Genomic DNA, 16,281 nt, shown 5'->3' on the forward strand with positions numbered 1-16,281 from the left:
AAAGAACCAGCTTTTAGTTTTATTCACCTTTACTATTTTTCCTTCATTTCTTTTTCATTTATTTCTGCTCCGATCTTTATGATTTCTTTCCTTCTGCTAACTTTGGGGTTTTTTTGTTCTTCTTTCTCTAATTGTTTTGGTGTAAGGTTAGGTTGTTTATTTGAGACATTTCTTGTTTCTTGAGGTAGGATTGTATTGCTATGAACTTCCCTCTTAGAACTGCTTTTGCTGCATCCCATAGGTTTTGGGTCATCGTGTTTTCATTGTCATTTGTTTCTAGGTATTTTTTTATTTCCTCTTTGATTTCTTCAGTGATCTCTTGGTTATTTAGTAGTGTATTGTTTAGCCTCCATGTGTTTGTATTTTTTACAGATTTTTTCCTGTAATTGATATCTAGTCTCACAGCATTGTGGTCAGAAAAGATACTTGATATGGTTTCAGTTTTCTTAAATTTACCAAGGCTTGATTTGTGACCCAAGATATGATCTATCCTAGAGAATGTTCCATGAGCACTTGAGAAGAAAGTGTATTCTGTTGTTTTTGGATGGAATGTCCTATAAATATCAATTAAGTCCATCTTGTTTAATGTATCATTTAAAGCTTGTGTTTCCTTATTTATTTTCTTTTTGGATGATCTGTCCATTGGTGAAAGTGGGGTGTTAAAGTCCCTAGTATGACTGTGTAGTGTCGATTTCCCCTTTTATGGCTGTTAGCATTTGCCTTATGTACTGCGGTCCTCGTATGTTGGGTGCATAAATATTTACAATTGTTATATCTTCTCCTTGGATTGATCCCTTGGTCATTATGTAGCGTCCTTCTTTGTTTCTTGTAATACTCTTTATTTTAAAGTCTATTTTGTCTGATATGAGAATTGCTACTAGAGCTTTCTTTTGATTTCCATTTGCCTGGAATATCTTTTTCCATCCCCTCACTTTCAGTCTGTATGTGTCCCTAGGTCTCAAGTGGGTCTCTTGTAGACAGCATATATATGGGTCTTGTTTTTGTATCCATTCAGCCAGTCTGTCTTTTGGTTGGAGCATTTAATCCATTTACATTTAAGGTAGTTATCAAAATGTATGTTCCTATTACCATTTTCTTAATTGTTTGGGGTTTGTTATTGTAGGTCTTTTACTTCTCTTGTGTTTCCTGCTTAGAGAAGTTCCTTTAGCATTTATTGTAAAGCTGGTTTGGTGGTGCTGAATTCTCTTAGCTTTTGCTTGTCTGTAAAGGTTTTAATATCTCCATCAAATCTGAATGAGATCCTTACTGGGTAGAGTAATCTTGGTTGTAGGTTCTTCCCTTTCATCACTTTAAATATGTCCTGTCACTTCCTTCTGGCTTGCAGAGTTTCTGCTGAAAGATCAGCTGTTAACCTTATGGGGATTCCCTTGTATGTTATTTGTTGTTTTTCCCTTGCTGATTTTAATATTTTTTCTTTGTATTTAATTTTTGGTAGTTTGATTAATATGTGTCTTGGCATGTTTCTCCTTGGATTTATCCTGTATGGGACTCTCTGTGCTTCCTGGACTTAAGATTGACTATTTCCTTTCCCATATTGGGGAAGTGTTCAACTATAATCTCTTCAAATATTTTCTCAGTCCTTTTGTTTTTCTTTTTCTCGGACCCCTATAATTGAATGTTGGTGCATTTAATGTTGTCCCAGAGATCACTGAGACTGTCCTCCATTCTTTTCATTATTTTTTCTTTATTCTGCTCTGTGGTTGTTATTTGCACTATTTTATCTGCCAGGTCACTTCTCTGTTCTTCTGCCTCAGTTATTCTATTTATTCCTTCTAGAGAATTTTTAATTTCATTTACTTGTGGATCATCATTGTTTGTTTGTTCTTTAGTTCTTCTAGGTACTTGTTAAATGTTTCTTTTATTTTCTCCATTCTATTTCCAAGATCTCGGATCATCTTCACTACCATTACTCTGAATTCTTTTTCGGGTAGACTGCCTATTTCCTCTTCATTTATTTGGTCTGGTGGGTTTTTACCTTGCTCCTTCATCTGCTGTGTATTTCTCTTTCTTCTCATTTTGCTTAACTTACTGTGTTTGTGGTCTCCTTTTTGCAGGCTGCAGGTTCGTAGTTCCCATTGTTTCTGGTGTGTGCCCCCAGTGGCTAAGGTTGGTTCAGTGGGTTGCATAGTCTTCCTGGTGGAGGGGACTGGCGCCTGTGTTCTGGTGGATGAGGCTGGATCTTTTCTTTCTGGTGGGCACGTCCATGTCTGGTGGTGTGTTTTGGGGTGTTTGTGGCCTTATTATGATTTTAGGCAGCCTCTCTGCTAATGGGTGGGGTTGCGTTCCTGTCTTGCTAGTTGTTTGGCATAGGGTGTCCAGCACTGCAATTTTCTGGTTGTTGAGTGGAGCTGGGTCTTAGCATTGAGATGGGGATCTCTGGGAGAGCTTTTGTCATTTGATATTATGTGGAGCTGGGAAGTCTATAGTGGACCAATGTCCTGAACTCGGCTTTCCCACCTCAGAGGCACAGGCCTGACATCCGGCCAGAGCACCAAGACCCTGTCAGCCACACGGCTCAGAAGAAAAGGGAGAAAAAAAGAAAGAAAGAAAGAAAAAAATAAAATAAAATAGTTATTTAAAAACTTATTTAAAAATTTAAAAAATTAGAAAGTAAATAAAGAAGAAAAAAAAACAGAAAGAAAGAAAGAAGATAGCAACCTAACCAAAAAACAAATCCACCAATGATAACAAGCACTAAGAACTACACTAAAAAAAAAAAAAGAAGAGAGCAACCAAATCAATAAACAAATCTGCCAGTGATAATAAACTCTAAATACTAAACTAAGATAAACATAAAACCAGAAACAAATTAGATGCAGCAAGCAAACCCCGAGTGTACAGTTGCTCCCAAAGTCCACCGCCTCAATTTTGGCATGATTCATTGTCTATTCAGGTATTCCACAGATGCAGGTACATCCATTTGATTGTGGACATTTAATCTGCTGCTCCTGACGCTGCTGGGAGGGATTTCCCTTTCTCTGCTTTGTTCACACAGCTCCCGGGGTTCAGCTTTGGATTTGGCCCCGCCTCTGCGTGTAGGTTGCCTGAGGGTATCTGTTCCCACCCAGACAGGACGGGGTTAAAGTAGCAACTGATTAGGGGGCTCTGGCTCACTCAGGCTGGGGGGAGAGATGGGTACGGAATGCGAGGCGAGCCTGTGGCAGCAGAGGCAGGCATGACATTGCACCAGCCTGAGGCACGCCGTGTGTTCTCCCGGGGGAATTTGTCCCTGGATCACAGGACCCTGGCAGTGGTGTGCTGCACAGGCTCCCGGGAGGGGAGGTGCGGATAGTGACCTGTGCTTGCACACAGGCTTCTTGGTGGCTGCAGCAGCAGCCTTAGCGTCTCATGCCAGCAGCCTTAGCGTCACATGCCTTAACGTCTCTGGTGTCCGCACTGATAGCCGCGGCTCGTGCCCGTCTCTGGAGCTCGTTTAGGCGGTGCTCTGAATCCCCTCTCCTTGCACACCCTGAAACAATGGTCTCTTGCCTCTTAGGCAGCTCCAGACGTTTCCCTGGACTCCCTCCTGGCTAGCTGTAGCACACTAGCCCCCTTTAGGCTGTGTTCACGCAGCCAACCCCAGTCCTGTCCCTGGTATCTGACCTCCAAAGCCTGAGCCTCAGCTCCCAGCCCACGCCCGCCCCGGCGGGTGAGCAGACAAGCCTCTCGGGCTGGTGAGTGCTGGTCGGCACCGATCCTCTGTGCGGGAATCTCTCCGCTTTGCCCTCCGCACCCCTGTTGCTGTGCTCTCCTCCGTGGCTCCGAAGCTTCCCCCCACCACCCCCTGTCCCCACCAGTGAAAGGGCTTCCTACTGTATGGAAACTTTTCCTCCTTCCCAGCTGCCTCCCAGTGGTGCAGGTCCCGTCCCTATTCTTTTGCCTCTGTTTTTTCTTTTTTCTTTTGCCCTACCCAGATACGTGGGGAGTTTCTTGCCTTTTGGGAGGTCTGAGGTCTTCTGCCAGCGTTCAGTAGGTGTTCTGTAGGAGTTGTTCCACATGTAGATGTATTTCTGATGTATTTGTGGGGAGGAAGGTGATCTCTACATCTTACTCCTCTGCCATCTTGAAGGTCCTCCTCCTCACAGTTAACTTTTAAGATGAGACTGAAGCTCAAGAATCAGCTATTCAGATGAAGGTGGTGGAGAGAGTTATTCAGATGAAGAGTGAAAGCGCATTACGAGCCCAGCTGAATTGAAAACAGTGGGAGGGGAGGGAGAAATGAGGATTGAAGAAGATGCAGAGACCAAATAATGGTGTCTCAGTCTGCTCAGGCTGCCGTACAGAATAGCATGGCCGAGTGGCTTCAACAACAGAAATTTATTTTCTCACAGTTCTCAAAACCAGAAGTTCAAGATCAGGATGCTTTGCATGGTCAGGGTCTGGTGAGAGCCCTCCTCCTGGCTGGCGGTGGCCACCTTCTCACTGTGTGCTCATGTGGACTTAGCCTTGTGCCTATTTAGATTATGACCCCCCTCATGATCTCAGCTAACCTTAATTTTCTCCTCAAAGCCCTATCCCCAAATGCATTGTGGGTTAGGGCTTCAACATATGAATTCTGGAGTGGACAATTTAGTCCCTAGCAAATGAAGAACTCTGTGTGCCACATAAAATATTTTTTACTCTATCTTAAGAACGTGCTTAAGGCTTTTATGTGTGGGAGTGACCTCTTGAGGCTTTGAAAGACCACTCTGTTTGCCAACTGGAGGGGGTGAAAGAGTGAAGACAAGGAGTCTATTAGAGGAAGCTGAAGTGTTTGAGGACAGAGGGAGGGAAAGGTTGCTTAGATTAGATGGATCAGATAGTGTTGTGAAGTGGCTACAAACAACTCAGAAAAACATGGGTATGAAGCCAGGCTCTATACTTACTAGCTGATGCTTTGGGGGCAATTATTGCCTAATGTATTGGTTGGCCAAAAAGTTCGCTCGGGCTTTTCCGTAAGATGCTATGAAAAACCCGAATGAACTTTTTGGCCAATCCAATACATCTCAGTTTTTTCACCTGTAAAATTAAGATCATAATAGAATGTACTCCATAAGATGTCACAGGTTAGGTTCCTTGGGAAACTGAAGCTCTAGTGGAACTGTGTGCAGGTAGTTTCTTGAAGAGTGTTGTTGGGCAGGGGGCGGGTAGGTAAAAGAAGCAGGATTGGGCAGGGGACAGGTTTAAATGTAATAAAGTCACAGCAAAGGTGTTGGCCAGTTTTAATGGGAGTGCTGGAGCAGAATGTCCCCCTCCCACCAGAATCCTTTCAAGTTGGGGTGGCAGGGTTTGCATGTGAACTTGGGCACTGCCTGAGCATTGGGAAGGGCTGTGACATGGGGTGAGGCCCTTCAGCCAAAGGCAAGTCCTAAAGACCATCTTCACTGCTAAGTGTAGGCTGCCAACACTACCAAGAGCTGAGCAAATTAGTCCTTGAATCACGGAGGTGGGAATCCCTGTGACACAGCTCAATGCAGCCTCCTTGCAGGACTCTTGTGAGAATTCACTGAGCTAAGGCTGAAGGCTACTTCGCATTGTGCATATGTATCACGTTAGCTTGGTTAGATGATGATGATGGTGTCTATGGAATGATGTGGCTAGACTACCAGGATACACAGTTGGCCCTTGAACAACATGGATTTGAACTATGCAGGTGCCTTATACACTGACTTTTTTTCAATACTTACTACAGGACTACAGGATCTGTGTTTGGTTGAATCCACGGAAGCAGAACCATGGATATAGAGGACAGACTGTAAAGTTATACACAGATTTTCAACTAGGTGGAGATTTGGTGCCCCTAACTGCCCCCCCCCCACATTGTTTAAGGGCCAACTGTATTCTTAAGTGATAAAAACAAGGAACACAATACTATACATTATGCAATATGCTAATACCTTTTGTGGAAGAAAAAGAAAGAGTGGATTTCGTAGTATTTGCAAAAAGAAACTAAAGAAGAGGAATAAAAAAAACTAATGAAAGTAATTATTTATAGGACATGTGTGTGTCGGGAGGGAGATATAAGGTGTAGTTTCTCACTCCCACAAGGAATTATATTTGGATGAATAAGTGTCACGTGGGAAAGGCTCAGGAATGGAAGCAAAACTTCTATGTAAGAAACTTTCTAGAGAGTTTTGAAATTTGAATAATAAAAATACATAATCTATTTTTTAAATTACAGAAAATTATAAAATGCCTAATATTAAATACAAAATAAAACAAAACCACCAAAACTTATATTAAAATGGTAACCTAAGTACATAGAAAAAATATTCATATCAAATACCATTAGAATAAATTCATTTTATCTAAACAGAAAATAAAAACGTTAAATTCATTTCATCTAAACAGGAAAAGGGAACCCTTGTGTACTGTTGGTGGGAATTTAAATTGTTACAGCCACTATAGAAAACAGTATGGAATTTCCTCAAAAAATTAAAAATAGAACTACCATATAATATAGCAATTCCACTTCTGGTTATATATCCAAAGAAATAAAATCACTATCTTGAAGAGATATCTGCCCTTCCATGTTCATGGCTGCATTATGCACAATAGCCAAGGTACTGAAACAAACTAAGTGTCTGTGGATGGATGAATGGTTAAAGAAAATGTAGTATAAATATTTATATATACATACCCAAATGGCATATTATCCAGTCATAGAAAAAAGAAGAAAACCCTGCCATTTGGGACAACATGGATGGACCTTGAGGGAAATATGCTAAGTGAAGCATTAGATAGAGAAAGACAAATACCTGCATGTGGAATCTAAAAAAGCTGGACTGAAGCATGGTAGAACACTAGTTGCCAGGACCTGGGAGGTAAGGGAAATTAACAGATATCGGTCAAGGGCTACAAACTTCCAGTTGTAAGAGAAATAATTATGGGGATATAATGGACAGCATGGTGACAATAGTTAACAGTACTGTATTGTATACTTGAAAGTTGCTATGAGACTAGATTTTAAACATCCTCACCACCACAACAACAAAATGGTCATTGTGTAAGGTGAAGGATGTGGTAACTAAAACTTTACTGTGTTATACATTCCCTACATATACCTGTATCAAGCCATTTCATTGTATATCTTAAACTTATACAATGTTATATGTCATTTATATCTCAATAAAGCTGGAAAATATAAGCAGAGAGAAATTCTCTTGGACCTCCAATTCTATGGCTTCTCCTTGTCTCATTATAACAATGTTTTATTTAGCGCTTAGAGTCTCCACCACCCACTCATCTTAAACACCACTTCCTTAGGCATCAGTCCCCTCCTAAAAACAGCTGCCAGGGCTCTTAAGTGCTCTCTGTGTTGCCTGATGTCTCTCTTTTTTTTTCATCTTCTTAGATGGAATAGTATCTCCCTCTCACTCACTGGTTTTCTTATGAGTAAATTTGTAGAGAATTTATGATGAAAAAACTCTTTATTACAAAAGTTATTCTTTATTTTAAATACTTACTACAGGTCAAGCATTACTTCATGTTCTATTTAGAACAACTATTTACTGTCATTAATATCATTTTTAAATAAGGAAACTAAGGGTTGGGAAAGTTATACTCTTTCATAATACAACAAAGTTCTAAAGCAGTAAAATCAGGACTTGAACTTGTCTCTTTTGTTTCAACTTAGGATATTAACTGTTAGGCTCACTGCTTAGTCACAACCACCATTATCCCTCAACCCGTAAATGCAATATAGAGACTGAAAACGTGTACTTGAATGGTTTACAACAAGATCATTGGTGATTTGTGGACAGCATTTCTGATAAAGTAGAAGTAGAAGACAGATTAGCATTACCATGTCTCCATGACCACTTTCAGTCTCCCAACGTAACATACCTCAATTAAACTTATAGCAGATCTTTTAAATGGGTGAATAAAATCATTATAGAGAGCTCCCAATTAGATCACTTATGCCTTAAAATTGCAAGGGAATTTATATAAAATATACATTGTGTTAGATAACACCATTAGTTATATAATCAGAAAAAAATGAAGAGAATTAGAAAAAATTAAAATGTTATATTCAGTGATGAGTCAAAACATTTGCATACAATCATGAAGACTTTGAAGGTATATATGCACAACACAGTCCTACAGAACTGACAGGTGGATGTTGCCAAAATGAAGATGATAAAAACAGGAACTAATGGAAATAGACACCCTAATTTATGTGTTCCAAGAAACCATGGCACATTACATATATTTTTATTAAAATTTTATAGAGAAGAAAGATAAGGTAATAAAAATAAATTCTATGGGGAAGAAAATATTCAGCATTGCTTTACAATTCGCAGGTGTTTCCTGGATATGTTTTCTCTTCCCATCACTGTCAAGTTAATAATTTCCAGTGGGCCAAGCTACAATAAAAAGTGAAATTAACTCTCAGAGACAATTGTTTTTTAAAAATAACAGTAAACACTAATAATAATATTAAGGGTAATGATAATAACAACAATGGTAATTTAAAAGTTTATTTTTATTAAGAGCTATTGAATATTTAGGTAGACTGAAAAGAGAATTAGGCATGTACTTACCATACACCTTCAAGGTTTTCCTTCCTTGAAATATCTTGCATCATATTGATTGGTAGTTGACAAATTGGCAAATACTCATGGAATAATAAAGAGGGAGTAATAGCTAAATGAAAAATACCTATCAGGAGGTTAGAGAAAACAATATTTAGTGTCTCTACCATATACTTACATCCATCTATCTGTCTGGTGTAAAAGTAAATCCAGAATTCTGTTTGCTGAATCTCTCTACCAGACATCTGAATGTTCAATGGTGTCTTTATACATTCTCCAATGACTCCAGGGAAGATTTGGCAGTAGGGAACAGTTGTCATGTTAGAACACTCTGCGAAGGACATGGTTTTGCTGGCCATTTCCCACCACTTGCTAAAAATCTCTGAGAGTCACAGAAGGATCTGTGACAGAGTTCGATAAAACTAAGATCCATTGGGTTAGATATTTAGATCAATCTTTATATGGCAATTTACTTGCTGGAGAGCCAAAGGGCATGACAACAGAGAGAAAATAAGTGAGCTATTACAATAAAAAAAAAAAAATTCCCCCCATCCAGTCATTTTTAATAGAAGAGCTAAACTTGAGTTCAGGGCATATATGTCTACAGTAAGATTTCATTTTATCATGAAATGAACCTAAATGAACCTAAATGGAAATTATTTAATGCAAGAACTCATAGGATAGTTCATGCAAATGGAGGAGGCAATCAGTTCAAAAGAGCTGTTACACTAATGTCTTCCAGTGACTATAATAAACTGAAATGCAAAACAGACACCTACAGAAGCTCCTAGTCTGCTTCAAATCACTGAACCACAGACACATCGTCTTAGTGAAGTGGAACAAGCATTATAGCATATACTCCTTTAAGTTTAAGAGATCATCTTGATATGGAACTCATTTGATATGCTTTCCTTCTGTTCAGAAATCAAACAAACAAAAAACAAATAACTGAAGGCCTATTTTACTTCAGAGAAATCTGATTTTGCTAAGAGAAAAATTTGAATGGGTTGCTTCAAAAGAATCCATGCAACTTAGTTCTAATGTGTCCAGTGATTTTTATAATGCATTGGTATCTTTATCTTGTATTTTGTAAAGATTAATAGTTTCTATTGGTAAAGTTCTTTGAAGCCCTTGGATAAAATGCTGACTGAAGTTCAATGTCTGATTATTTATCTTTTTATCTGGCATTGTGGTTTCCAAAACGTAACTCTACAGATTGTGTACCGTATGTTTTCAAGTATAGGACATTTTTGCAGAAGTATTTGTTTCTTATATTCAATAACAAAATCACTTGTCTGCTGGATACTGTGCAATTTTGTTATGAAATTAAAATAAACTTTAAGAGCTGACATTTCTCTCTTTTAGAAAGAATATTTTCATAAATGGAGAAAGAGAATATGTAGATTCTACTCCTTAGGAAAGAGAACTGTGCACACAACTATAAACATGACATAAGATGAAGTGCAGATTGATAGATTGGGTTAATCATGAAATGGGATCAAAAACGAAGGGTTTGACTTCAAAAAGACAACATGAGGAAATTTGGGGGGAGGCTATGGAACTGTTCAGTATCATGATTGTGTTGATTACAAGAGTGTATAGGAGACTTTAAACTCAGAACTGTATACACAGAACAAAACACTATAATACATATATTAGAGGTATAGAGGTGAATGTATGGGTGCATACATTTTCAAACTCAATGAACACCTAATAATAGGTGAATTTATTTGTATATAAATTACATCTAAGGTGGACTGAAAATACGATCTTGTCATTACCTATATATTAAAACCTACAAAGCTGCAACCATTCTCCCGTCATAGAGAACAAATAATTATACAATGAACACAATCAAGTAGTTCTGAACAACATCGAATACACAATTTCCTGCTTCAAAACATATTAGTAATTTTGAGTAAGACAGCTAAAATAATTGACTTGTGTTTAACTTTCTAATCTAATTGAAAATAGTAATCACAGTTTTTCTTTTTGCCGGAGTACACTCTTAAACTTAGTCTTTTGGCATTTCCCCCCATATTTCAGATCCTAGAATTACTATTGGAAAACAATCCCTATATTCAACTTTAGAACAAGAGTTCTATTTATATTAACAGGGTCTTCATTCACCTATACACAGACACAGAACTCAAGCAATACATCCATTTATATTACGGCTATGTTACTACCTACTAGTAAATGATACATTTTCTTGCCTGCATTTTGTCTCTGACGACTCAGTTTTCTTCCACAACTTTTCTCCTTCAGAACTAGTGCAAATCATCATTTGTATGGGGCATTAGCAGGTCACTTGACGTCATTAATATTTTGTCACCGAAGTTCTTTTTCTCATTTTACAGTACCTTTGGCACCTTTCTTCATTGCATTAAAGCATTTTCATATTGACATGTGAAAATCTAAATTTTTAAAATAATTTTTTAAATACAATAATAAAAATAAAATAAAATAACTTAAGAAACTAACTCTCATGAATATGCAAAAGAAAAACTGTGGGTTCCTAAAATAATTAAAATGAACACAATTTCAGACAGAAGATGATTGTTAAGCAAGATGAGGTGTCAGTCAAAGGGCAATTTAGTCAGAATTACCAAACCAGTGGGGCCATGAAGTACATTTTGGGGAAAGTTTTATCTGCATAAATTTCTAGTTGGAGAATTATTTACCACTCGGCATGCACATTTTTAGGACTGTGTATGTCTGTATGGTCATTATATTCTTGTAATTATTAAATAACTATGATTTTACTTTTGAATATTTGTTGCTTTAATGATCTAAACTTGGCATTTCATTTATTTTTCTTTTGTTTGATTATTAGTGAGGCTAAACACTTCTTTTTCTTGTGTCTGTTGGACACTGTATTTCTTCACTGGTGAATTTAAATAATATTTATTGAGCATCTGCTGCAGTGAATAAAACATAAACATGTCTGCCTTCATGAAGCTTGCATTTCAATAAGTGTTTAGTCAAATTATCTGATGATATTCTACTAGCACATTTATTATTAATATATTACAAGTTCACATGTGTCATTTAATTTATTGTATTTTTTAACTTTATTAAATACATACAGTTTTAACCCAATCATCTTTCCCCAGGATGGTTTCTGAATTAGGGATTGATGCTTAGAAAGATATTCCTACATATATTTATCTTGTTATTTGTCTTTTTATATAGATATTTAAGTCAATTTTACCACAAGAAATATATGGATATAAGTTATGACATTATTTCTTTTTTATCTCTTCTAATATTGAACTAATTGTTAATGTCTTTTAATTGAACAATGCTCCCTTTCCCTATTGACTTAAAATGACTATTTTATCATATATTACATTATTTAAATGTCTGTATTGTATTTGTATTACTTGTATTACTTTGTATACTTTTCACTCATTTCTTACTTATTTAATTGTCAACTATTATTATATATATCAATATCTGGTCATACCTCTTTACGCCTCTTTTTTTTTAAAATTTATTTATTTTATTTATTTATTTTTGGCTGCATTGGGTCTTCATTGCTGCACGTGGGCTTTATCTAGTTGCGGTGAGCAGGGGCTACTCTTCATTGTGGTGCGAGGGCTTCTCATTGCGGTGGCTTCTCTTGTTGCGGAGCACGGGCTCCAGGTGCACGGGCTTCAGTAGTTGTGGCTCTCGGGCTCTAGAGCTCAGGCTCAGTAGTTGTGGCGCACGGGCTTAGTTGCTCCGTGGCATGTGGGATCTTCCTGGACCAGGGCTTGAACCCGTGTCCCCTGCATTAGCAGGCGGATTCTTAACCACTGCGCCACCAGGGAAGCCCTCTTTATGTCTCTTTAAAAAATTATCTTGGCTAACCTTGCCCATTTATAATGTCCATTAAACTTTTAAAACACTTTGCAATTTCCGAAGAAAAATTATTTTAGGATTTTATTTAGAATTATTTAAAACTATTTTAAAGGTGAGAATTACTGTTATTAAAGTATTTTAGCATTCCCATCTAAGAACATGATACAGCTCTTTTTTAAATTAAGACTTTTAATATATCAATAAATTCTATAATTTCCTCATATATATTCTACAGAGTTTTAATTCCCTGATGTTTTATATTTTTGGTTGATGATACACATGGAGTTATTTCCCCATTTTTTTTTCTAATTGATTGTTAACACTTTTTTTGTGTTTAATTCACATGAGTTTTTCCCCACAATGGATTGAACTAATTGGATTTTGTAATCTTGAAATGTTTTCTCATGCTGATGCACTTCAGTATTTTTCTTCAGTAACTCATGATATATTCACTGGCTTTAGAAACTAGCCTGGTTTACTGTCATCCAAAGATAGCATCTTTCAGTTTAGTTACCGAGAAATGTTTTATTGTTTAATTTGAAAAATTTAATATTCCAATGCCTTCACACTGATAAATTTGCGCTACTGCTCAGCTTACAGATTTTCAGCCCAGATAGTGCAAGCTATTTATAAATGACACAGCACTGCAACCAATTAGCCCATGTGATATATGTTATTACAAAAATTGGGATAAAGCTTTTAGGCAAACAAACAAAAAGAAACTTTCCCTGGGCTTGACATCTCAAGTGCCTGCATAAGCTTAATTAAAGGTTTGGGGGGAGTGGTGCATAAACACACTTTTAAGCCTTTATTTGGGTTTCCAACTGTCTTCTCATTTTCCTCTCATATACGGACACAGTTACTCAAAAGTAAGGTGTTGAAAGTACAGCTAAAGCTGTGCAAAGAATTTCAAACATAATAGGAAATCAAGAAAAGCTTGGCTTCTTTTTTTCTTTCATCCTGTTTCTGCTTGGGTTCTCCCTCTGCAAAATTTGTTCCTTCGAGGTTTAAAAAAATTAATATTGCATTTTACTATAAATTCCAACTGAAGCAGACCTGGACCTATTTTCATATTGAATCCCAACCCAGTCAGTTAGTGTCTCAAGGATCTTTATAAATAGGTTATTGAATAAATTAGTCTTAATGGAATAATTATCTTTCATCACACTCAGGCTCCTGTTCACAGAATCTAGGGACAAAGTTAGAACAAGGGCATATTGAAATGGAACCCAGAATGCAGCTTTTGGTTTATCTCAGAATAACAACCCTAACCTACGTCTGTTCAAAAGCCTAGGCTTTCTGTTAAAGCAAAACATAGGATAGGGGGTGCTCTTGGCAATTACCTGACAAGTTCAATCACTCAACAGTCAAGCTGGATCACTCAGGGGAAATTTTGCTATAGGTGTAGTTTTTCTTTGTTTTTGTTTGCTTGTTTGTTTGTTTTTGCTTTTCATAAAATCATAGCTGGAAGGGAGATTTCATCCACTCAGACCATATAATTTCTGAATGGTAATCTCTCTAACTGCTCTCTAACTGATTCTATGCTACATGTCTCTTCTATATATGACAGAATTATTCACTGAGAAAAAACCATACAAAAGTAATAGATTTTAAAAATACACACATGTCATTTGAGCCCAGTTGTTACATTTAGTTCACTTTTCCTGCCCTGGCTTCTTTATTTACTGTATCCAGTCTCTCTCATGTTGAATTATAGTCTTCTTATTTGGTCCACTTGATCATAGATTACCATCTCTAACTCTAAAATCAGCTTCATGACTCTTAAGAGCTGAACTGATTCAGCATCCCTTAAATCTCCACAGTTTCAATACCCTATCTACCACTTCACCAGGTGGTAACCATTCCCTGGCTCTTATTTGCAAAGCTCAATAATTTCCAACTTGACTGCTCCAGTCATCTCACTTTGAATGTCTTATAATTATATAGCATCTTCCAACCCAGACTGCCCTGGTCCATTCAGCTAGGGAAAGGAAGTTTCTGATCCCTACCTAGAAAGAATGACCTAATTCCAAACTATTTGTTGACTCTAGACAATTTCCTAAACATGCACATTGTGGCCCCCTTCAAAGTAAACAGCTAAGAAAGAGCTAAAATTAATCCAGTAAGAATATATTTTGTTTTTCTAAACTATTTTTAGGAATGAATTTTCAGTTATGTACAACTTTAAATAGCAATGAAAGTGAAAAATCTTTATTCCTGATTTAATTCTATTTTTCAATCATCAAGCTTTATAATACTATTATTTTTTAGGTCTAGGGGAAGTCAGTAAAAAATAACAATGTTTTTTGTGTTACTTGACAATGTTTTGGTGTTATTTGTAAACTCATTCTAAATTAGAATTTCTGAACTGGGTTTGAAAAATGTAAGGTGTTAGAATAATTATAGAAAACCCAAAGTATTTTAATGAAGAAAACCAAAACAGTCTGTTGGGAAGTACCATACTGTATTTTAAAAAGCCCCATCTTAGCCAACTACACCCCAGTAGCAATGAGCATACCTAGCTCCATATCTTTGTTTCTAATTAACACCATTCTCCAAGAAAAGGAACTAGAGCCCCTTGGAGAAATGGCTGATTCTAGGAATGAGGCACAAAAAATACAAGATGAACTTGGAGTATCTTGTAGTGTCAGAAAGTTAGGATATGCTCAAAAACAAAACAAAACCAAAACAAATCATAATGATGAGGTTATGTCAAAGGAAAACAGGAGCCAACTGAAAGAGATTCCAATGGCCAAAGCCAGAACAATTTCAGTAATAAAATAGTTTTATCAGTTTATAACCAAAATATAAATTCATGGGTCATACTGATACAAATAAACAATTGAATAAATAAATAAATGGGGAGAGAACAGACAAATTTCCCTGTGGAAGAATTCCAAAAAACATATGTAAATACGTACTCACCTGCAAGGACGTGGACCATAACTCCCCACTCCTTCTTTGTTGGCTGTACATAGTGACTTGACTTCCTTCCAAGGCCTACAGTGTGGAAAGCAGGAGAAAAAGAGTGATTTCACAGTGTAGAAACCTGATAAACACTATTATTATTCAGGTTTCCATAGTTTTTATGCAATGTCCCATTTCTGTACCAAGATCCCATTCAGGGTACCATATTACATTGATTTATCTTGTCTCCCTAGGCTTCTCTTTCTTGGCTGTGACAGGTTCTCAGACTTTGCTTCTCTCTCTCTCTTTCTTTTCTTTTCTTTTGTTTTTTTTTTTTGATAACTTTGACATGTTTGAAGAGTGCTGGTCAAGCATTTTTAGAATGCCCTTCTATTGGAACTTCTTTAATGTTTCTCTTATGATTAGATTGAGGCTATGAGTGTTTGAAAGGAAGACCACAGATGTAGAGTGCCATTTTCATCACATGGTATGAAGGGTACATAAAATCAGCATGACTTATCACTGTTGATGTTGACCTCAATCACCCAGCTCACATAGTATTTGTCAGGTTTCTCCACTCTAAGGTTATTTTCCCCTTCCTCTCTTTCCATCCTGTACTCTTTGGAAGGAAGCCATCATGTGCAGCCCACACTTAAGGAAGCTGATTGTTGAGTATACTGGAATTTCTGTACTATCTTCATAATTTTTCTATATATCTAAAACTGTTCTAAAATTAAAAGTTCATTAAAAAAGCCAATTAGCTCTACCACTTCATATAATTACCCCTATGTAGTATGAAAACTGATGAGAACATGAGTTCAACAGAACAGTTTCTGCAGAAGAAATATTATTAATTCTGTCTATCCAAAAATCTAAACACTTGCTATTGATAAGTGAATCAATGAAAATCTTTGATCACACTGGGTTGCACTTCCATCTTACATTTAGCCCCAGGAAAATAAATCCTAAGCATGAGAATGGCAAATGAAGATTT

The sequence above is a fragment of the Eubalaena glacialis genome, chromosome 7 (assembly GCF_028564815.1).
Source record: "Eubalaena glacialis isolate mEubGla1 chromosome 7, mEubGla1.1.hap2.+ XY, whole genome shotgun sequence".
Lineage (NCBI taxonomy): Eukaryota > Metazoa > Chordata > Mammalia > Artiodactyla > Balaenidae > Eubalaena > Eubalaena glacialis.